This window comes from Echinops telfairi, unplaced genomic scaffold (genome assembly GCF_000313985.2).
Source record: "Echinops telfairi isolate 266 unplaced genomic scaffold, ASM31398v2 ScPeMD7_7419;HRSCAF=8457, whole genome shotgun sequence".
Classification (NCBI taxonomy): Eukaryota; Metazoa; Chordata; class Mammalia; order Afrosoricida; family Tenrecidae; genus Echinops; species Echinops telfairi.
In genome coordinates, this window is record NW_022111319.1 from 2,483,165 (window position 1) to 2,507,491 (window position 24,327).

Sequence of the window (24,327 nt, forward strand, 5' to 3'; positions counted from 1 at the left end):
CCTGTAGTCTCCATCATTGGATGTTGCTGTGTGAGTCTGAAGAAGGATTTATGGACTAGATTTATGGACTTGCGTTGGATTGAGCTGGGACACTTTCTTGATATATAATTACTTCTTGATATAAAGCATGTTCTTATACATAAATAAGTGACTTCGGATTTGTTTCTCTAGTCAACCCAGCCTAACACAGGCAAGGTACATCAGTGCCTGACCTCAGCTCTTTGAGATGCCTGCTGAAACACTGGGGGAAAAAAACAAAATTATCTTTAGTTAGCCTAATACAAAAAAAAGTGGTTTCCTTTTGTAACACCACCCAGTCCTTATATGAACTTGAGGATTCTGAAGCTTATCTAGCCAATGAAACTCTGAGCTATAATACCATCTTTCGATTAGATTTGCTTTGTTGAAAGGTGTCCAAATGGAGTGAGGCACCTTATGTACAAGCCTTCTTGCTCCTTAGAAAGCATAAAGAAAGCCTGTTGCACTAGTCTCCAAATGTCAAGTCCCCTGAGAAACATCTTCCCCCATATTGCAAAATAGATGTGTGTCACTGAATTTGTGTCTCTAATCAACCTAGCCCAACACAAAGACCAAAGAAGTATTGATGTATTTGAACTATATCAATCCATGTCCTTTAGGGCCTTCCCTTCCTTCACTGCCCCTCTACTTTACTAAATATGGTGTTCTCCTTCAAGGATGGTTCCTCCTGACAACATGTCCAAAGTATGTAAGACGAAGTCTCACCATCCTTGCCTGTAAGGAGCACTCTGGTTTTACTTCTCCCAAGACAGATTTGTTTGTCCTTTTGGAAGTTGATGTTACTTTCAATATTCTTCACCAGCACCTCCATTAAAATGCATCTATTCTTCTGTCTTCTTTATTCAACACCCAATTTTTACATGCATATGAGGAAATTGAAAACACCCTGGCTTGGGTCAGGCATAGCTTAGTTCTCAAAGTAACCTCCCTGCTTTTCAACACTCTAAAGAGATCTTGTACATTGGGTTTACCCAGTGTAGTGTGTCATATGGTCTCTAGAATGCTGCTTCCATGAGCACTGATTATGGATTCAAGTAAGAAAAACTTGACAAAGTTCCTCTTTTTGCCATTTCTCAGATTACCTCTCAGTCCAGTTGTGAGGATTTTAGTCTTCCTTACATTGAATTTAATTGCTATTGAGCTACAATCATTAATCTTCATCAGCAAGTGTTTCACTTTCAGCAAGCAAGATTGTGTCATCTGCATATCACAGATTGTTAATAGGCCTTCTTCCACTCCTGATACATCATTAGACTTCATATAGTCCAGTTTCTCTGATTATTTGCACAACAAACAGGTTGAATAAATATGGTGAAAACATATAGCTCACAACGTTCCTGATTTTAAGCCATGCAATATTCTCTTGTTTACACAACTGTCTCTTGATATATGTACAAGCTCTGCATGAACAAAATGAAGCATTCTGGAATCCCTATTCTTCTCAAGTCTAACCATAGTTCATTAGGATGTGCACAGTGGGCTGTCTTGTTATAGTCAATTAAACAACAAGTAAATATTCTTCTGGTAGTCTCTGCTTTCAGCCAATATCCAGCTGACATCAGCAATGATATTCTTTATTCCTTGTCCTCTTCTGAATCCTGCCTGAAACTGGCAGTTTCCTGTCAATGTACTGCTATAACTGTTTTGGATGATCCTCACCAAATTTTACTTGCATGTGATATTATTAATAATGTTTTATAATTTAGGCATTCTGTTGGGTCACATTACTTGAGAATGGGTACAAATACAGATCTCTTCCAGTCAGTTGGCCAAGAAGCTGTGTTCCAAATTACTGGCATAGAAGAATGAGTGCTTCCAGTACTTTGTCAGCTTGTTGAAACATTTCAATTGGTATTCCAATTGAATACCAATCGTCTGAATCCTTGTTTTTGATTAATAACTAGAAATGCAGGTTGGACTTCCTTGCTCTTGAAATGGTGGAATGTCAACGAGTTCTTTTTGGTACAGTGTCTCTTTATTCTTTCCATTTTCTTTGGATGTTTCCTGCATCATTCACTATTTTGCACCTAGAATCTTTCAATATTGTAACTCAAAGATTCTTTAAGTTTAAGATCTGCTGAGTATATTCTTTTTTAAAAAAATTATTGGGGGCTTGTACACCTATCACAATCCATGCATACATCAATTGTGTAAAGCACATTTGTACATTCATTGCCCTCATCATTCTCAAAGCATTTCCTCTCCACTTAAGCCCCTGGCATCAGCTTCTCATTTTCCCCCTCCCTCCTCACTCCCCCCTCCCTCATGAACCCTTGATGATTTATAAATTATTATTTTGTCATATTTTACACTAACCGACGTCTCCCTTCACCCACTTTTCTGTTGTCTGTCCCCCAGGGAGGAGGTTATATGTAGCTTTTGTTTCTAACTCTATGTCTTTGCTCATTTCATTGTAATAATTTACTTTGTCTTATCAAGCTGCCCTTTGAAATTTTCTGTTCAATTCTTTCACTTCATCATTTCTTCCATTTACCTTAACTACTCTGTGATTAACAGTAAATTTCGGAATCTCTTTTGTTATATACATTGATCTTTCCTTTCTTGCCTATCTTTTTAACAACCTTTTGTTTTCTTTGTAAATATATTTGATGTCATCACACAGCTTAACAGTCTTTTGTGTTCTGTGCTTCTATTAATACAGAATAAATTACCATAGTGTATATGTGTGGCTATCACTATTGAGAGCTTCTTTGTACATATACTAAAATTCATTTAAAATTTTTCAAAAATACTAATGATGTGAAAGTTTGTAATTTAAATCTCCATATGAAAATATAGTTTTCAAGTTTTTAGAATATTGCTTTATCTTACAGGTAAGGTCATTTCTCCTTTAAAATATTTTACTGAAATATTTCATTACAGAGTAGGCAGATAAGTAATGCAGTCCCTCTCCCAAAAAGACCTGAAAAACAAAGTGAAGTAGACATTATTGGAACCAGAAAGAATAAAAAATAGACACAATACCAAGAAGGGGAAGAAATAAAATGTAGAGAGCAAATATGGAAGCATAAAGATAGGTAAACTGGCAAATGGTACAGCATGACAGTTTTAAATTATTGTAATCCATGTCCCAATTGAAGCAAGAACCAGATCATTGGCTTCCCTTGTCCAGGACTGTATGAACACCCACATCTGTGATCGGTGACCAAGGGTGCTCTCCCATTTACCTTACACAATTTCTCAGTGACAAGAAGTATGATTCCCCAATGCCCTCTATCAAATTGCAGGTCAGACTCCCATCCCCACTTCCAGTGGTACTCATTTTTTTTAACTCGACCTTAATTTTTTCCTAACTTCTTTTTTTCTCTTTATTTCCTTCATTTTCTTCCTTTCTCTGGACTTCATTATTATTAATTTTCATCTCACTGGGGATGTATTAAAGGAGAAAAAGAGTCAGATCCAGCTATTGCTTTTCATCAAGGACTTGCCCTGCCATTAATTCTGTGGTCTCTAGGGATGTTTCTATTCTTCTGGTGCCAAGAGTCTGCACTAGGAGTTTATCAAAGGGAAGGAACAGAGAGAGAGAGACAGAGAGACAGAATTAACTGCTTTTTTGGTTTGGCTTTGTTTGGTTTTATCTAGGGCCCTCCTGCCAATCGTGTGGGCTACAAGGGTTTGTTGGGGATTAGGCATGTTTGTGTCTGTGCTCTGGGGCTGTACGAAAGGGGTTGGTGGCGGTGTGGATGGGTGGACGTGCAACACCCTAAGCTAGCACCTTCAGCTATTTTCAACACCAAGTGCTCAAGGGGATAAGAATTTCGGCACTGCTGTGTGGATACTTCACAGGATTGAGTTGAGGATCACAGTCTCTGCTGTGTTGCATGTGAGATACCTCTGGGTATCAGGGATTTGTGGGACTCTATGGCTGCTTAGTCCCTTTTTCATCAGCCTCCTGTGTGGTGTGGCGAAGCATTCCTGTTTGTTCTGCCCTTTCCGGACTGTATTTCCAGTCCCAAGCATGTTGCTGGGGCTTGCTAGGAGCTCGAGCTTTCCTGTGCTGTGGGTGAAGTTGTTCCTCTAACCTTTGGCCAGGGGAAACTTAACTAGTCAGCTTGATGTCTGTCTGCATGCGGATTTTACCATTTCTTTACCCTATGAATGTGTTCACCTCATTTAGCTGCATGTACCCCAGGAATTCAGGACTCCAGGTCTTTCCTCTTTATATGTTCTCTCATGTATTCGTTGAAGAGGGCATATGCAGTGAATTTGTTTAGGCTGCCATCTTATGGAAATCCATTTGTCTTCCCTTCAAGGTGTTGATTATGTTTCTTCTTTTTGATACGTGTATTTATTGCTAATGTTAGCTAGTCAGAGACTAGCTAGAGGAGAAGAGGTGACAAGGAAGGAAATTGGCAGGAATCTTAAACACAAAAGAGGGGTAAAGACACACTTCCACACATACCCCTCCAGCACAAAGGAAACTGAAGGGCAGAATAAAACATATTTCCTTATCAATGGAAGACTTCAAAATATTAGAGATAATGAAATGGCTGGGATGAGGGGTTATCCAGAAGATAGACAAGTCATTCACACAACCCCCACAATGATTGAATAGACACTTTCGTTTTGGATCTGAGACAAGAGTACCACATGAAGTCTGAGGTGATGGGGTGTTGAGGTTCCAGGGTACACATTCCTGAATAAAAGAGAGTACACTACAAAGAACCAGACAATAGCAGGATCCGCACCAGAATGTCAGCCTATGTAGAGAGGTACTCCTTTAGCAGAATATAAGGTCCAGCTTTTTATGTTTTGCAAGGCCTTTTAGGTTAGGTAAGAGGCCTTTGGAATTATTTTCCAAAGTATCTCTCTTCAATAAACTTACTCTTTCTGTTCATGGCTTTTACCTGACTCTTGTCTGAATTTTGTCCCTCACCTTAAATCTTTCTTGTGAACTGGACAAGAACCAGAGTGAACCAGGCTTGAAATTCAGAACCTCCTCCTGGGAACACTATAAATGTCCATGTGAGCAATGCTCTTACTGAGTCAAAAATGTTTTGGTATGCTGCGGGGTTTTGTTTGGTTGATTACAATTCAGTGGTTTAAATATATTAAAAAGAATTTTGCGATCATTACGACAATCAGTTTTAGAACAGTTTCTTCATTCTTATACCCATTATTATTAGTTCTTCAGTACCCCCTCAAAGTCCCCTGCCATAACTCTAAGGAACTATGAATCTAGTTTCTGTCTTTATATATTTAGATATCCTGGATTTCATATAAAAGAAAATATACAAAAATAAAACAAAAAATGACAACAAATAAAACCCAGGAAAAACTTAATCCAAAAGAAAACAGAAGGTAATAGAAAGTAGAACAAACTAAAAATGGGTCAAATGGAGAAAATAAATGATAACATGCTAAATAAATTTTAACCTAACTACATCTGCAGTAATCTACTTCCCAATGCACACTTGACGGGGTAAGAGAGTTAGCCTCTTATTAATCAAAATTCTGGAAATGCAACATAATCTAGGATTTTGTCAGTTAAGATTTACTGTGTTAAAAAATGAAAATGTAACAGCACCCTCTCTTACAATAAAAATCCTTTAAACTTAATCAGTAAGCATATTCTAACTTATGAGGCAGCAAGGCTATTTAGATAAGCAGAGGTGTATGAGACCTCAAGGGAAGGGAAAAACAGCCTGACAACTCCTGGAGAAATGAAGATATCAATTGATGGTCTGATAATCTCCTGGGGAAATGTAGATTGTTTTCCTGTAAAGCCTGTTCACATTGTCCAAGGTCCTGGTCATTTTAAAATTTGCTAATTATCTCTTGAGTCTGCTAATTAATTCCCCAGAACCTGTAACATAGTTTAAGGTATATAACTTGTTTGATTTTCTTTGAATCTTTGAAGCAGTTTGGAAGTAGCAAATCCTACAGTTTCCTTCTGTCTAACACTTCCAGAAATAAACATAGAGTTTCTCTAATCGACTGGTCTCTCTCTTTGGCTGAAGCCATGACAGGCATTCCCAAACCTTGTTTGCCAGCAACACTGTCTGAGAGCAAGACTATTAACATCCCTGGTCAATGGTCAGAGTGGATTCACTAGAGGCTTAGTCAGCATGGGGACTCTGCAAATAGATTTTGAGCATTCATCTGTAGTCTTCTGTAAACTAGTGTTCAGAATTTAAGCTTTAATATGACTCTTTCCTCTGATCTTGAATTTTATTATTTACGATATGTGGATTACATGGGTTAGTGTGCTCCTGGGTAGACTCAGCTACCACCTCACATGGATGGCTAGTTGTGATAAAACAAAACTCTAAGACTCCAGACACTAATCTTCCTGATAGCCAAGCACCCTTTGATTTCTTCACCACACTTTGCTATAGCACTCATCTCTTCAGTGATCATTTCATGAAGGCAAATATTGAGCAGGGCCACATCCCAAGAACAAATTGTTCTTAGATTAGGGCTTACGATTAAGTGCAAGCTCAAAATCCATTTGTGTATATAAAGTTAATACATATCTCTGGTCCACTTTAGGGGCAGCATTATCAGCTTGTTGAAAAATATTTTAAGTAAACTCCATGAGGCATTTGATAATTCTAATAATAATATTATTCATCTAGCCAGTGGTATAGAATTTGAAGCACTTTTGAGAAAAGGAAGATATACATATAAGGGTAATATTTTAGACTAAAATACACGAGATGTTCACTTACACAAGTGGAAAATCTAAGTAACTGAACACTACTTAAGAAAGCAATGAGGGTTAGACACAGGGCAAACATTTCTATAACACTCATTCCCTAAGATAAAACAATGTCTGCAGGATTACAAGATATCACAAGAAGCAAAGAAAGTATGAAAAATGCAAGTATATGGTAGTCTTAAATTGCTGGTTCTTGGGAAATCTCAAAAGCAGGAGACTTGAACCAAAATTCACTAACTTCAAAATCTATGACCTTGAGACAGCGGTCCTCTGCTTCTCACACTAGGAGTTTTCAGATTAAGTTCAAAGGAGTATTTCACTTCCTTTAATCTGAAACAGGTGTATTTAAGGTAAAGTCCTGTTCCCTTAAGCTCTAAGGCTAAGGGGGGTTGCAAATCAAATAATTTCTATGTGGTCTATGGAGAATACTGTAGCCCTCAAAACACAAAATCTAAAATCCAGGTAGCTTATTGCACACACCCAAGATCAAGCAGGGTGGAAAAAAATTTCGTCAAAATTGCATGATTAGCAATACTGGATAGACTCCATTGGGAGTCTATATAATTAATGTTAAGTATTTTCACCAAGGGCAAGCTGCCTCTCCTTGGTGTACTCGCCCAAAGAAGTAAAATCACTTTCTCTGAGACTGCCATACCTTCCCATCCCACACTGCTCCACTTTGATTATGAATTTCCATTGGAATTCACTGAACACCATTAAGTCTGTCTATTAATTTGGAATGACTGTGGGACAATGCTACGTGACAGGAACTATTTGGACCTGTCCCTCTCTGTCCTAAATAAAAAGTGACCCCCAGCTGAGGTGAGGCCTATTCTGAATAAGTTGTTTTTAATATGTACAAATAAAGGAAGCATTAGACAGGAATACCACCACATTGTTTGGGAGACTAGATTAAATGCCTATATGACCTGAGAACATACACTTTTGTCTTGGTATTTATCATTGTAGTAATGGTCTCATACAATATTTGTCTTTTGAGATTGGCTAGCCATTTCATGAGGTGCTTTGTAGTTTAATTAATGTTTTTTAATGATGCATGGTATACCATTATGTGTATGTATCAATGTTTCTTTAGGAATGGGCTTGTCAGATGTTTCTAACTTCTTGCTGTTGTTGACAGTGCCATGAACATGGGAGTGCGTACTTCTGTTCATGCTATGTCTTTTGCTTCTTTAGGCTAGACAAGGGGGGTACCCCCCAAAATGGATTTTCCCCCCCAAAACTATGTATTTGGATTTTTTTACAAAATAACCATATCACCTTCAAAGTACTCTCCATTACACTTAATACATTTGCCAAATATGCAATTCCATTCTTGGAAATATTTTTCAAACTCATCTGTTTGGATGGCTGACAGCACCCCCCTTGTTTTTTTTCTCACCTATTGTACATTGTCAAATTACTGTTATTTCATGTCCCTCTTAATTCTCAGAAACAAAAAGAAGTCATGCATAGCAAGGTCAGGTGAGCAAGGTGCACGGGGCTAAAGAGTCATGCTGTCTTTTGCCAAAAACTGGAGTACTGAGATGTTTGCGTGAGCAGGTGCATTGTCATGCTGGTAAAACCAGTCCCCTATCTGCCACAAATCAGGCTTTTTTTCTGCACACTGTTACACAATCTTTTCAGAACTTTTAAATGTAAAGCTTGATTAACACTCTGACCTGGTGGAATGGACTACAAATGCACTCTCCCCTCACATTAAAAAAAAAGGGGGGGGGAAAGCATCGTCTTGATCTTTTATTTCACTTGTTGAGCTTTTTTTGGGTGAGATGATGATGGCATCTTCCAATGGATGGATTTATGGTTGCTCTTGGGGTCCTAAGAATACCACCATGCTGCATCACCAGTAATGACCTTGGGGAACAGTTTGGATCAATTTGGAGCTGTTCTTTGAAAGCACAGCATGTTTCCACTCAACACTCTTTTTCGTGGTTAGTCAAAATCCAAGGCACAATTATTGCAGCAACCTTTCTCATTTCCAAATCTTCCAATAAAATTTGCTGAAATGAGCACCAAGATAGTCCAGAAAACTTCCCCATCTCTTCAATGGTCTGCCGTTGACCTTCGAACAAAAGTGCATGAATTTTGTCAACATTTTCATCCATTCAGGAAGTTGACAGAAATTCAGAATGAGGTTCGTCATCAACCGACATTCCACCTTTTTAAAAATGAGAATACCACTTGTACACTTCACGGTTTTTTCCATAGCGCTCCTTTGTAAGTTGTGTTCAACATCACAATAGTTCCTGCAGCATTTTCCCAGAGCAGGAAACAAAATTTCTTAGCTAATTTCTTAAATTGGCCATCACAAAACATGGGGTTCAAGTGAAACTGCTATTAAGAAAAAATTCACTGTGACACAGAGAACTTTCCCAGGTGACACCATCGGGTGCACTGACTCAGAGGAAGTTGCTGGATGCTCCACTAGTGGTAAAAATGCATACTACAAAAATTCCACCCAACAGAGGATTTTTACAGGTTTGGGGGGGTACCCCTTCATATCTTTGAAAGCAGACAGAGATAGGCTCTTTCTCTAAAAATAAAAACAAAAGTATTTGTTAGATACAAAGTAAGTCTACTACTTTAGGAAACAAAAAGTACTTTCTGTGAAGAGTTCATACTACCATCATTTCTTTGACAATTTAATGTTTCTGGGATGAAATATCAGCTTAATTTAATAATTTTCTCTGTACACAAGAGGAAACCCTATCAACTTGTCAAAAGTCAGCACTATCATTGGTTTGGCAAAACCAAAATATTCATAAGCATAAAAGAAGTATGAATAATATATGGTTCCAGGGGGACATGGGAGGGCCAGGGGAAGGAAAGGGGAGCCAACAAACCCAGGGACAGGCGAACAACAAGTGATCTAAAATTAATGGTGAGGAGGGCATAGGATGCCTGGTTGGGCTTGATCAAGTGCAAAGTGGCGAAGAGGAATTAATGAAAGCCAAATGAAGGTCAAACATGATAGTGGGACAAGAGGAAAGTAAAAGGAAATAGAAGAAAGAACTAGAAGGCAAAGGGCATTTACAGAGGTCTAAAGACAGACATGTGCATGTGTAAATATATTAATGTAGAATGATAGGAAAATAGATATATTTGCATATATTTATTTGTTAAGCATTAAGGTAACAGATGGATATTGGGCCTCTACTCAAGTACTCCCTCAATGCAAGAACACTTTGTTCTAATAACCCGGCATTCTGTTATGCTTACCTTCCTGACACGATCACTGAAGACAAAATGGGTGCATAAGCAAATGTGGTGAAGAAAACTGATGGTGTCTGGCTATCAAAAGATATAGCATCTGAGGTCTTAAAGGCTTGAATATAAACAAGCGGCCATCTAGCTGAGAAGCAGCAAAGCCCATGGATGAAGGACACCAGCCTGTGTGATCATGAGGTGTCTATGGGATCAGGTATCAGGCATCAAAGACCCAGAACAAAAAACATATCGATGTGAATGAGGGGGAGTGCAGAGTGGAGACCCAAAGCCCATCTGTATACAATTGGACATCTTCTCACAGAAGGATCACAAGAAAGAGACAAACCAGTAAGGATGCAGTATAGCACTGATGAAACATACAACTTTCCTCTAGTTCTTTAATGCTTCCTCCCCCACACTATCATGACCCCAATTCTACCTTACAAATCTGGATAGAAAAGAACATGTACGCTGGTACAGGTAAGAGCTCGAAACACACGGAATCCAGGACAGATAAACCCCTCAGGACCAATAATGAGAGTAGCAACACCAGGAGAGTACGGGGAAGGTGGGTAGGTGGGGGGGAGGAAGAACAGATCACAATGATCAACATATAACATCACCCTCCTCCCAGGGGTACGAACAACAACATAAAAGTGAGTGAAGGGAGACAGCTGGTATAAGACATGAAAAAAATAATAATTTATAAATTGTCAAGGGTTCATGAGGGAGGGAGGGTGGGAGAGGGAGGAAAAAAATGAGGAGCTGATACCAAGGACTCAAGTAGAAAGAAAATGTCTCAAAAATGATGATGGCAACACATGTACAAATGTGCTTGACACAATGGATGTATGTATGGATTGTGATAAGAGCAGTAAAAGCCCCCAATAAAATGATTTTTAAAAGGGATATACTTAAGATTAAGACTCCAGCCAGCTTGGAGCTACCTGAGATGCATTGAAGAACTACTCAAGACTGGAGAGATTGAGTCATGAAGGAAAAGTCAAGAGAGAAGACCCTTTGAACTTTTCCCTGCTTTATGTTTTCTTTGCATGTCAAAGGAGAAAGTTTACAAATGTTCAAATCCAGGGACAATACTAGGGCACAATGATTTCCCGCACAAGATGTTTTCATGATTCATAATTAACAAACATTCTCGTGTGACTGACAGTCTCATATGCGACCACATTTTAATCTGATAGAATTCCTTTTTTCTCCAGCAAGGAATCTCCTTAGCACTCAGAGTTTGTGCCTGGAACATGCAAACAGTTACACACGGTTTACTTATAGTCTTTACGTAGAAGCAGTAATCCAATGGGGAACAGGACAACGCTGCCCTACATCTCCCCCTTTTCTATTGGTTCAGCAGGTGGTAGTAGTTTTGCTGCAGTAACCTATGCATGAATTCTCTTTTTCGGCACACAGGGCTGGACAGTAAGACTTCTTAAACATCTAAGGATTAAGACTATGAGAAAAAAAAACAAAAATATTACAGTATTACAATTTTACAATATTACAATATAACAATTCCCCACACTTACAAATGAATTTCATGAAACCAAGTATTAGGATTTAATGATCGAAAACGGTCTTGCAAAAATTTTAGGGGTAGAAATTTGAGTTTCTTGCTGAATAACAAGTTGTTTTCTGTCGGGAGCTTCCAAGTGATTAATTTTGGAGCTGAGGTTAGTAGAAAAAACTTCAATTGATTTTTTTCTAATTATCAAAGGTGTAAAATTGCATTGTAAGGTAAGACAGTAATACAAGCATACTGATGTTCCCAATTACAATTTAAGGTTTGTCTTAAAGCTTGCTCTTTTTGCTGGTCAATTTTGTTCAATTGTCCCCAGGTGACTGTTGTTGCGTGGTGAGTTCGAGGTTATGGATTCCACTTTTTTTTGTTTCTTAAGTTAATTTTTAATTGTTCAGTGTGTTCTGTTAACAAAGACTCAATTCTCACAAAGTCCTTGGTTCATAATTTGTTTCACAGGGTCCTTTGCTCATTCCCTTAGCAGACAGGGTAGAGGCTCTGTTCTGTCCCTGTTGTTTCCCTCTTGAAAAGAGTAAGACCCCAGATTGTTTTGAGGAAATGGATGAAGACCAACCTGGCTGCATCAAGCTGGTAGGGAGCATCATCGTCCTATGAGTCCACTCTCTTACTGACCCTTTTCTTTTATTCTTTTCCTGCTGGATAAAATGAACCATTAAGCAGTGGACTGGTTTTCTTCAAGGAAGGTAGTTTCAGCCTGGTAGAAGCTTCATAAAGTAATTGGCTGATATCCACTGATAATCTTTATATGGCATAGTTGAAATCTGGAAGACACAAACTTTACCAGAGTGTTAAATAGGCACAAGGTAAAAATGAGTACTTTATGGATACATGTAGCCTGTTTACGCTAAGCTAAAGAGAGAGAAAGATCTATTACAGATGATTCTACTCAGATGCCAGTGATCTGAGAACGTTGTAGGAAACACTTTCATAAGACACTATCATAGCTCATCTCACGTTGCGCTCTACAGAAGAGAGAAGGGGGTGAGAAGGATCCGGGGCTGAGGTACTTTGGGTGTAGGAGCAGAGGTGAATTGCCCCTTGAAGTTCTTCAAGGTCTCAGTGATTATTCTTTCTGCTAATTGCATTCACTATAATTCAGGTGTCATCTTTAAGGTCAAGATGGAATGACTTCACTCTGTTTCTGAGAGAACAACTTCAAGACTTTTCATGAGTCAACTAAAATTATATAGTTACTTGCCTTTTCTCCATTCCCCTTGGTCAATTTTAAGAAAAGGCAGATTATGGCAGTTAGTGAGGATCAATTGCTGTAGACTTCCATACTTCTCACAACATAATCCTTCTCTTATAACAAATTCATTCACTTCTCCTTTCTTATTTACTTCTCTCCAAATAACTTAGTGTGCACTTTCAAGTTTCCTTTGTCATTGTTCACATTTTTGCACAACCAGACATTTAAAGACAGAACTACTATTGAACTTCTTCTCTGAGTAGCTGCAACTTATTCTGACCTTCTCCTACTTACTGTGTCCATCTAAACATTTTTCTTTTGCTACACAGTAATCTTTTTATAATGAGCTCATTAACTTTTTTCTCATCAAGTTCTCTCTAAACAACTTACTGTACACCTTCACATTTCTCTTATCATCTTTCACATTCTGGTACAACCAGACACTTTAATTAAAGAAAGACTAATATTGAAACCCTTCTCTGAATATCTGAAACTTATTTTGACCTATGATTTACTCTGTCCATCTAAATTCTCTTGCTAACACTTACATTACAAACTAAGCAAGCACTGAAAGTGAAAATTCTAACACTTTTAACTAAACATTAGCAATGGGTTAAGTTGTCTCTATAGGGAATTCATTCTTATCAGTTGGCTCAAGCAAGCACAAAGTTCCAAGGCTAAAGTGGTCACTTCTCTATGGGGGTGGGGAGTGGGAGCAGGTGGCAGATACCTCCTCCAGCAACAGGGGTTAAAACCATCCAGGTTTCTGCTCAGGTTTCTTTTTATTTTTAAAGAGTAATTTTAAGTTTTAGGTAGGCTCACTAAATAAGAACATTTGTTTAGGTCTCACCTATATTGGACACAGTCTAATAAGACTTGCTGCCTTTTCCCAGGTTTATAATTTGTTTCAGAATATAGCTTTCCTTGGTTGAGTTTTAATGCTTCTATGGAAAATGGGTCTGCTATACATGAACTCAAATGGTGATACTTTTGATATGGAATGAGAGGAGGCTTTCATTCTTACAAAAGCAATAAAATCAGGTGTGAAAGTGATCTGAACTCTTCATTTGAATAAGAAATATCTTGCTAAAAGTGAAGTACGGAACTTAAGAACAATTAAAAACTGATGTGAAAATAAATAATTGCAGGGTAGAGGAGGTGTGAGAAACCTCTTAGTTGGTATCCCATTAATGCCAACAACATGGAGCTTGGAGGAAGTCAAATGACCACCAGAAAGGTTTCAGTTCCGTATATGCAGTTCCTGTCTCCAGCAAAAATCGGATGTACTTACCAGCAATGTCCACACATACGCAGTGCTCCTTGAGTTTGGTGTCAATGGTGTTGCCAGAAGGAGGTGGGGAGCCTGGGCCCCATCAGTCCACAGAATCTGTTGCCACCAAGCTGCGCTTGTCTTGGAGCACTCATGAGCTTGGTGTCCTACAGTCTCACAGGGGAAGCAGGTGGAAGGAGGCTTCCCTCCTACCCCCATGTCTCTCTGGGGGCCTCCTCTATGGCACCTATGCTACACATGGTCAGGCTTCCCACAGCATAGGAGACCACTAGTGGCCAGGCCATGGAAGGCAGGGAGAGTCGTCATGCTGATGCTGAAATAGCAGATCTAATAATTTTAGCTGTTTACTGTTTTTTCTTTTCCTCCTCAAATTCTTGGTTTTTGTACACTAACGTTGCTGCTATTTGGACCTCATTTCGGTCAGTCTGGGGTATGTAAGGGAACTAAAGTGGTTAGAACAAAACTCTAAATAGTAAGAACTGACACGGGAATAGGTTGTCCTTGATGGAACTTTTACTTAAATACTCTTTTAACAAAATCATTTTATTGGGGGCTCTTACAACTCTTATCACAATCCGTACATAAATACTCTTACCAACAGGTTCCCAAGTTCGATACTTACTGTTCCTTCATTTGGGAACCAAAGAAAGCTGCTGAACAGTCAGAAGCAGCGGATAAAATGCTGTCTCATCCACTGTAGCTTTTTTTCTTTAGATTTTTAATGTCATTTATGAAAATAGTAATCACATTAGAATTTTACGAGGCCCTTCTGACATGAAAAATAAATTAGCCTGATGTTCCCAAGGTTTCATACATGTTCTACTGGGTTTTCTTCTCATCAAGTCTATCCATTATTGCCAGCCCTCAGATGTTTTGTATGCTTACTCTCTTAGGTCTCAATTCTTACTAAGAGTCTTGGACAAATACAAAAGTAGCATGGCAGTGATATCATTCTGTGGAAGGGAGGAGGCAGGGAGGACTGCTATCTGAAAATAATAAAAGGTCCCATTTACATTAATAAGTTATCTTGACAAGTGCTCATTTTACTTTATAATCATGTCGTTCTGACCCAAATAGAGCTCTTTCAAGAGACTGTAGCTAACACATGCAAGGCAGTAATTCAGATATTTTTCTTTCTTCCAATGACATTCAGAGATCAGCATGATTGTAGTGCCAATACTCTATGAAAGTGGCTTTCTTTGGAAATTCTGATGAGATTTTCAAAACTGTTAAGCTCTTATTTAACATTTATTGCAAGAAACATAATATTTGTTCTTTTAAAGTATTCATCTTCTTGCTATTTATTCTTCACTTGATTTCATAATCCTGTTTGGGTCACTGTGATTAATTGCTATGGAAATTACCTCATATGCCATTATTCTAAGACTATGACTTTAAAGTAATAATATCAATAGCAGACATCAAAACTTACCAGAAAAAGGAAATCTAACTAGGAAAGGGGGCAGGAATCCTGAAAATCATTACCATGGCCAAATTTTCTGAGATTTTTGCAATCGGCCATCTGCTTTTAAAATAAGTATTAAATGAATTTTAAGGTGATAATCAGCTGCTGGAAGGTCTTTAGGTAAACCCTTTGTGGGGGCATCATTAATTCCTGTCCCAGGCTAGAAATCCCTTTCTGAACCTATCCCATAGGTCCTCTTTTCAAAGAGTGAGCTGGGACTACTCCTTATTGGGATTCTCTGGGATGAACAGTCGTTGCCTTCATGTTCTTCTGGGTACTTGGATTCCATGGTATCATGTGGGGTTCTACATTTGTAGCCTTCCACGCACTAACAAACATTCTTTTATGCAAATACATTTTGACCTGATGGAATTCATTTTGTTTCCTTCAAGGATTCTCCTTATCACTCAGTGTTTGTGCCAAGTTCCTGGATGCAAACAGTTACACATTCAAGGCTTACTTATAGTCTTTGCATCTCAGTGGGAACAGGAAAATGTTTCCCTAAATTTAAGCAATCATTTCACTTTATAAAGTTTGATTTAAATGACAATGAAATACTTTCTTATCTAAAGCCCATTAGAAACATTTAATTATCTTCTACCATTGTCAGCAATGTCCATTTAACCTGAGATTTATTTTTGATATTGAGCTATACTTTAGTTCACTCATTTTCAATATGCCAGTTCAGAGAAAAAGATCTACATTTCCAGGACTTTTCCTGAGGTAGTTTATTGTGCCAACCGGGCTGATAAACACATGTGGGGTTAATTGAAGGATGGAAGAATAAATGGCTCGGTGAGCCTCGCCTTTCTAGTTCTCAGGTCTCTTGCTTTCTGATGGTCAGACCAGGGCAGCTGCCTTAGCCACTTCCCTGCTTCAACTGGCAAGGCTCACTTCCTGCAAGACATCCTCGAGGAGAAGCCACATGGACCTACCCCGATGCAGCCCTGGGTGATGGAGCACCCATATGGAGACCACTGAAAGCTCTGAGATGCTTACACATTCACTGACTCGGCTTTCCTCCTGCAGTCTGCATCATTGCATCTGTTTTGTGAGATGGAGGAGGACTTTGTGGATTGATGTCAGACAAATGGGCTAATGTTGAACTTGTGGCTTGGGCAGCACTGGGTTGGGATGTTTTCTTGATGTGCACTTAACTTTTATATAAAACTCTCTCTTATACATGGATTTGTTTCTCTAAAGTACCCAGACTAACACATTTCCCAAAGTTACATAATTGTAAATTAAACAGTACAAATGTTTGATCATGTCCTAGTCTAGAAGATTCATTGTTGTTGAGTTGATGAAACACCATAGGGCACATTTTCTAAACAGGTGGTCTTTTCTAGGAACCAATTTCAATGTTTTGTGGCTTATGTGAATATCTTCGATAACTGACTTTCTTAGTAATAATTCAACACTGGAACCTATTTTCATTAGTTCCTTTATTTTCATAGGAGATTTCTCACTTTTATTACTTTCAAATTCTCCATATATCTTTATTCTGGCTTCTAATGATCTGGTATCATTTTTAAAACTGATTGTCTGATCCTGTGCAATGCTTCCAAGAGCTATCAAACCTGACTTGTATCTTCAGGCAGCTGTGTGCAAATGGAATTATTTAAATCCTTTCATCATGATAATTGCTGATGTCTTGATCTTATAGTCTACCTATGACATTTCTCAATTTATTTGTTAGCTTTAATACCTTTTTTTGTGGATACCTTGATATTTTTCTCTATACAGGCTCATGTCATCTCTGAATAGAAGTAGTTATTTTCCTTCTTTATGACTTGGGTGTACTTTATTAGTTTTTGGACAAATTGCTCTGGCTAGAACCTACAAAATAATGCTGATCAAGCATCTTGGTTTGTTCTTGATCTGAGTAGATACACTTTCAATTTATCCCCATTGAGTATGATGTTCTTAAGAGAGCGTAGCTCCTTGGTGGTGGTGTTTACCTTGTAGGTCTTTCTATTGTTCTGTTGAAAGTGGAGCCATGGAGTAAATTCAGTTCCAGTCTTGAGAGTGTTTAAAGGTCATTGTATCAGAGATTCCACCATCCATTCTAATGCTAAGCCTCGTCTTTTTTATGACTTTCAGTGCTTTCTACATTTATTGTCCACTTTATCCAGAAGCTTCTAATGTGATACCTTCCACAGTGGTAAGCTGTGGTGACCAGTAAACATCTAGTTCTTCTGGCCTCTGGTTCATGGAAGGTGAGTTGCCATGGTTCATTTGTCCAGACTAATTGTTTCCATGTATCTTGAATTTTCTTCACTATCCTTTCCTCCAGACAATGAGAGTCCAATAGTATATATGAAATTCATTATATTGAGGAGAGAAACATCCAGGAAGACACAGAAATGCTCTACAACAAAGGTAATAGAGACTAAATGAAACAGGTTGGATACTGAAATGCTGAGCTTCAGAAAAGGAATAAAATATCAACTAGGAGAAGAAACTGAACAAAAATGGCAAGGAAAGAAACAGAATGATGAATTATTAGCTAGTCTGGTTATTTTCAAATTTTGCAAGCAGCGTTCTATTTAAGTAGTGGTCTAGCAAACCCATGACTGCAGATAAGAAAGATGGAATCCTCCCTTGCTTTCTACACTCTACTGGTGATGAGAAGCATGGCCAGCCTCACACTAAACCACCTCGTGTTCAGAGACACCCTCCCTCTGTGCAGCCCCTCTCATCCTTGAGGGCAGACCCATGTCTTCATGGATCAGCTGCTGGGTACATCACCACTAAGACTGGAAGCTCATGAACTTCCCCTCATGACACCAGCAGAACACATAGTACCTGGTCCCTGGCCACCTCTGTGTGGGCAAGAACTATTTACATAACGCTCTGTATTATCCACAGCTTCCCTATGGGCCTGAAATAACTCTTTCCAGGAACAAGTACCCTGGCCTCAACCAACATATAAGCCAACATGGACTACTTCCAGATTCAGCTGTCCTGATAGAGACAACATATAGTCCAGCGGGAACTTAATCTAGAACCAATATGTCAGCACATATCACTCCCCTCTTTGAGCTTCTTAGTTGACAGAGGGTGACATCAATACTGGCTACCCTGACTCCAAGAATTTTGTTCCTTTTTCTTTATTTTGTTTGTTTTTCTTTCTTTCTCTCGTTTGCTTTGTTTTTACTTTTTTTGCTCTTCTTGTTTTCTTTTCTTGTTTCCCTTTTCTTTTATCCATCCCCTTCTTTCTTTTCTTTCCTTTACTCTTTTCTTTTAATACCCTTCATAGTTTTGCTTATTGTATTTCTTATTTTATTTATCTACCCTTGTTTTTACTTTCATCTCCTTTATTTAGATTTTAGTTATTAATTTCTTTTTCTTGGTGTTGTTTACCTGCTTTCCTATGCTTGTTTTCTATTTTTAAAGTTACTTCTATTTTTATTCATGTTTTTATTTTCTCTCTTTTTTTTCCCCTTGCCCCTTCTGAGTGGAGACAGCAACTCTATCAATGCAGCTCAATTTCACAGTATCTAGTCTCTGGTCACCTCCTGTAGCTACACCTACTGCGTAAGGGAAATTACTCATTGCTGTACTATATCATCATTGGTAGATATCAAACACCATCCGACTGCTCTCAACTGTGCTATATGAACAGCAGAGAACTGCACATACTCATTTTTATTACATGCACCAGAAGAAAAATAGTAAGTGAATCAGGTATCATAAATATACAACCATCAATTAAATACAAATACAACAATAGCACAATTTATTGAAGACAACAGATAATTTCAGTTCATTCAAAGAAGTATGATAGAGTGGCCTAAACAAGGGACCAATGTACAGATCCAGAATACCTTCCTCAGTAAAAAAAAGTGTAATAATTACCTAATAATGAATTCAAAATAATGGTATTTGGACTCCTCCAACAGATTGAGAGAAAAATCAAAGAAATCAAGGAAAACACCCAGAAGCTTAGAAGAATTCATAAAAACAATACAAAAGCAAGCTGGCAAACCAAATGAAAAATGAGAAGCCACACAAAAACAGATAATAGAAATCCAGAAGATTACCACTAAGATTTCAGAAACGAAAGAGCAAAGGATTTGAACTGAATTCATGAAAGGCTGAATTAGTGATTTTGAAGAAAAAAAAACTCAAAACTAATCTGGTAGAGAATAAGTTAAAAATAATAAATCCTAAGAAAACCTGAGAATTATGTAGGAAGCCATCATTAAGAATATTTGCATCATCAAAAGTACAGAAGAGAAAGAAATGACAAAAAGCATAGAGAAAATTGTCCAAATTATTAGAAGAAAACTTCTGTAATATCATGAAAAACTAAAAGATATGCATTCAAGTAACTGAACAAACCCCAAAACAGGTTGTATCTCCAAAGAAAAATATCAGGACATATTATTACCAAATTTTCCAAAACCAAAGACAAGGAAAAAAAAATCTCAACAAAAACACAGAAGAACTGAACCACACACTTTGTTCTCATGGACATATACATAGCATTCCACACAAGGTAGCACAATCTGCATTTTTTCACAGTGCATATGAAACATTTTCTACAATAGATCACACATTAGGTCATAAAGTAAAATTCAATAAATTTGAAAACATCAAGATACAGACATCATTTTGGGTCATAAGGTTATGGAATTAGAAATTAACAATAGAATACAAAAGGGAAAAATAAAATCTCTACTTAAAACTACTAGATAAAAGAAGGCATATGAAATGAACTAATCGCTTGAATCAAACAGGGATTGAAACACAGTAAATGATGTACCAGATGACTTCATCACAAGAATAAAAAGGTCTCCATATAGTGAAAATACATTTTATTAATGGGCAAGAGACGAAATTTAGTGTTTATGCCAAGATCTCAATATGAGAAAAACAAATAATCCAATTAAAAAGTGGGGAAAAGGCATGTACAGACAATTCATCAAAAATGACCCCCAACTATCATGATCCCAATTCTACCTTGCAAACCTGGTTAGACCAGAGGATGCACAGCAGTACAGATAGGAACTGGAAACCTAGGGAATCTAGGACAGATGAACCCCTCAGGACCAGCGGTGAGAGTGGCGATACCGGGAGGGAAGGTGGGGTAGAAAGGGGGAATCGATCACAAGGATCTACATATAACCCCCTCTCTGGGGGATGGGCAACAGAAAAGTGGGTGAAGGGAGACGCCAGGCAATGTAAGATAAGATAAAATAATTTCTAAATTATTAAGGGTTCATGAGGGAGGGGGAGCGGGGAGGAAGGGGGAGGGGAAAAAGGAAAAGGAGCTGATTCCAGGAACCCAAGCGGAAAGCGAATTTTGAGAATGATGAGGGCAGCGATGTATGTATGGATTGTGATAAGAGTTGTATGAGCCCCAATAAAAAGATTTTTAAAAAATGACATGCCAATGGCTAATCAACGTATGAAAAATTACTTCTGAGAACTGGTCATCTGGGAAATGTAAATCAAATCAATGATGAGATATCATCTTACACGGACAAGAATAACCCAATTTAAACAAAAATAGAAAATGAATTCTGGATGGGAGGTGGAATGATTGGAACACTCATATATTGGTGGGTCTATAAACCTATGTAACTCTTGGGGAAAGCAATATGGTGCTACTCAAAACAACTGGGAATAGAAATCCCATAAAATCCAGCAATACCTCTGCTTGTATAACTAGCCATCTTGAAATAATAAGTTATGGGGCTTGATGACTTTGGACCAGAGTCCCAGGGCAGATAAGTAAATTAGCATATTTCACTATGGTGATAAGGGTCCTAAAAGCTAGTAAGTGGCCATCTCAGTTTCAAGTTTGTCTCCCTCGTCCAAAGCAAACAAGAAGGAATAAATTTAAAGACAAATGAGAAAAGATATTTAAAAAAAAACACCTTAAAAATCTCACAAAGTTTAGCTTCCTTGATCCTAAGGCAAGAACTAGATGGTACCCAGCTACTACTGAGAACTCCAAAAGAGATCATAAGAGAAAGTTCTAGATAGAGTAGGAGAAAAAAATGGAACAAAACTCAAAGCTATGAAAAATCCCAAGATCACTGGTCTAACAGATATTGATGGAACTAAGACTATGACTATTGGAAACCCTTCATTTCTGGAACTAAACACACCCTTGTGGCTCAATTTTTCATCAAAGAATCATTTATAATGTGAACAATAATTCCAGGTGGTACACACTCCTTATAATAACCATCCATGCAAGATCAGAAGGGCAGCATTTGCCCAGGAAAAATGATCAGAAAACAGAAAAGAATAGGAAAGAAGGCCGAATGGAATCAGGAAACTAGGCTTGATGTAGGAAGAGTACTGTAACATGAGAGGACTGCAATCAATGTCAACAATCAAAGTGTGTATCAATTGCTCCAGGGAAAGCCAATTTGCTCTGTAAACTTTCACCCAAATTACAATAAAACATAAAAAAATCAACATAAGCTTAAAAGAAAAATGATTGAGGATCTGTCAGTTTATTATAAGCAATGTATGGCGTAGAATGTATTAGGGTTTTGCAGATGGACAAAGATAATAGGATCCAAATTACATGCTTAGTAGTAAAAAATCAGCACTTTTCAACTGATGAGATGCATGAATGTAAGTGAATAAAGAATGTTTATGTACAGCCCCCACAAATAAATTGTTTAGTAAATTGTAGTACTACTCATTCAGGGCAATACAAAAGTTCATCTTTAAGTTCTCCCTTTAGCCCATTAACTACATTTCAAATAACTCACTATGCAAAGAGGCAGATAATATTAATGCCAAAGAGTATAAATGTCAAAAGAAGAGTTGCTTCTTCCCCAAGGAAGAATAATTCCGAAATCACAATGAAACATGAGGAGAATATTTGAAATATGAGATCCATTGTCCAGTTCAGTGGTGGAGGAAGATACAGCCTCCAATCGAATAGGCTTGAGCTTGGTTAGTGAAAGAGTTAAGTATAATTTAAAGCAGGGGTCCTCAAACTTTTTAAACAGGGGGCCAGTTCACTGTACCTCAGACCATTGGAGGGCCGGACTATAATTTTTAAAAAAAAACTATGAGCAAATTCCTATGCACACTCCATATATTTTATTTTGAAGCAAAAAAACAAACCGGGCAAAAACACCCGGCGGGCCGATAAATGTCCTCGGCGGGCCGCATATAGCCTGCGGGCCGTAGTTTGAGGACCCCTGATTTAGAGCAGTAGGAAGAAAAAGGAATTTGTGATAGTGGTTGAGGACATATAGGGACTTATTTAAAAGAAATAGTAAAAGATCAGCTGTTAATGCCAATGGTTCACCATTTGTCTGTCAGTTTGGTGGCCTGGGGTGGCTTATGTGCTACTGTGATGCTGGAAGTTATGTCACCAGTATTTCAAATGTCTGCAGAATCACCCAAAGGGAACAGGTTTCGGTAGAACGTCCACATCAAGAACAGTGGAGGCCTCGGCTGCCCCCTTCAGAGGAAGCAGTCACTGAAAAGTGTATGCATAGCTTTGAAAGACCGACGGATCCTGAAAGCCTGCTGAATGGAAGCAGCACACTGTCAGCGAGCGCTGGAAGATGAACCCTCAGCCCAGAAGGCACTGAAATGTGACTGAGGAGGAGCCGCTTTCTCAGAGTAGAGTCAACCCTGGGGACCCGAATGAAATAAAAGCCACTGAGAGTGGAGCCTTCGGGAATCTTCCTTTGCTGATGGTAAGACTCACGGTAAGAAGAAACATCTTCAAAAATCTAATAATCAGACCTTGGAATGTGTGAAGTATAAATTGAGGAAAAGTGGAAGATTTCAATATAACTTTTCCAAAACAACACGAAAGAGCACAGTGTGAAGAACCTCCTCATTGAATGGAAGCTTAAATGCATCACATCCCCTTTTATGTCACCAGAGATCAATTGAGAAGGAAGTCTGCAGAGAGGGACCTCAGTACCACCAACAAAGAAGAGCCTGGAGTGGGGCACATCCTTTGGACCCAAAGTCCCTGCACTGCCCGACAACTGCAACCGGGACGTGTAGAAGAAAAAGACGCTTTCCTCTACAGCTGGCATCTTGACTGAAAATGGTTAGCCTCCTAAACTGTGAAAAAAACCTTCTGTTTGCTGAGGCTATTCACTCGGGCTAATTCTGTTATAGCAGTGGCTATATGGTAGCCTTTAGGCTGCTAATCACAAGACAGACACTCCAGCCCACTAGCTCTGGTGGTGTAGTGATTACACATTGGGTTGCGATCTGCATGGTCGACAGTTGGAAGCCCCCAGCCACTCTGTGGGAGAGGGACAGGGCTTTCTACTCTCTCGAGAGTAGAAACTCGCAGGAGGCAGTTCTACCCTGTCCTACAGGCTCACTATGAGGTGGCATCGACTTGCGCGCAGTGAGTTTTGAGAGTTTGAGCCACTCAGAGGGAGGAAGATGAATTTGTCTGTTGCTGTACAGTCTTGGGAACCCTGCATAGGAACACTATGTGTTGGAATTGATTCTCTGACAATGGCTTTGGGAGAAAACAAAGATAACCAATTTATATGCTCGATATAAAACCATATCAAACTCTTTAAAAATATGTTATTTTAAAACTATGTCCATTCTCATGGTCTGAAAGTAGAGGCCTGGGACATGGAGTATATGAGGCCATTAATCTGGTCAAAGCTTTTTATTAGATTAACTGAGTCAAATTAACATTTTTTTATTTAATCATTTTATTGGGGGCTCTTACAGCTCTTATCGCAGTCCATCCATCCATCCATTGTGTTGAGCACAATTGTACATATGATGCCATCATAATTTTCAAGACATTTTCTTTCTACTTGAGTCCTTGGTATCAGCTCCTCACTTTTTTCCTTCCTCCCCCACCCTCCTTCATAAATACTTGATAATTTATAATTTTTTCCATGTCTTA